The sequence below is a fragment of the Sinocyclocheilus grahami genome, unplaced genomic scaffold (assembly GCF_001515645.1).
Source record: "Sinocyclocheilus grahami isolate Dianchi unplaced genomic scaffold, SAMN03320097.WGS_v1.1 scaffold770.1, whole genome shotgun sequence".
NCBI lineage: Eukaryota > Metazoa > Chordata > Actinopteri > Cypriniformes > Cyprinidae > Sinocyclocheilus > Sinocyclocheilus grahami.
This window is the reverse complement of record NW_015505949.1, coordinates 1-1,059: the sequence shown is the minus strand read 5'-3', so window position 1 is coordinate 1,059 and position 1,059 is coordinate 1.

Sequence of the window (1,059 nt, the reverse complement as noted above, 5' to 3'; positions counted from 1 at the left end):
TCTCTCCATCTTTGCTTTAATTGGTTAAACTGACATTGTTACAACTAACTCCATGTTACAACACTCCCCATTCTCACTTATGGAGCTGCGGTTAACATGTTACATCACCATCTCTAAACCTGAGAACCTGACACATCTCACGCTGACTTCTTGCTAGGAAACCATAGAGACTCCCTCGAAGATTGACATATAGGTGCAGTCCATTTCCTGTTGATTGGCAGGGAAGAGCCAGAGGCTGGACAGACTCAGGGCAGCGCACGGCAGCCTGGTTCCTAATTAAGTGTTTAGCAGAGAGAGCATCTCTATGCAAGCGTGCCTTCCGACACAACAATGCAAAGCAGTGCGAGCTGTGCAATTTAGCTACTTCACTAAAGTCTGCCAAAACAAATTGGTTTGCAAAGGTTGTGACTGCAAACACCTCTCATTTACCACTTTCACTTTTTTGAAGGGATTTATTTTCTTGCTCATATCGTTGAAGTTCAATGGGTTATTCACAACTGATGCATTTATCTATAGAGCATGCGCTCTGTAAATCTTGTTTCCTTTTATCCTTTTCAAATAATCAATACACGTGGCAAGGAAATTTGGCTCCTGGGAGGATTATGTTTAACAGAGTGTTCGCTCAAGCACCATGCTACCTTGATTTTTTTGGTACGGACTGTTTAACATAATCCTTCCCACTGCAGAATTTTTATTCCTGGAAAGCTATCCATCCTGCACATTCATACTTCTAATTTACTATCATAGCCTGAGCGCTAATTGTTTTTCAGCCCCTCTTGGAGCGTGTGCAGGAAATCAAGCAGCAGGAGAGGTCCCCCTTTTCAATTTTCTCTCTAATAAATTTCCTCCCCTTTTTTTCCCGAGCTCTTACGAAAGCACGGGCAAATTAGAATTCATTGAATTCCGACATGTTAATTAAGCTCTGAAATTCAGACGCGCTTTTCTTCGAGTGGCACGGGACAGTTGAAGTCTGTGGATGAGATGAGGGGAGACGGTGAGGCTCTGATCTCACGGCACAATGACAAAGAGATTGAAAGCACGAGAGTAATGCTTAAATCA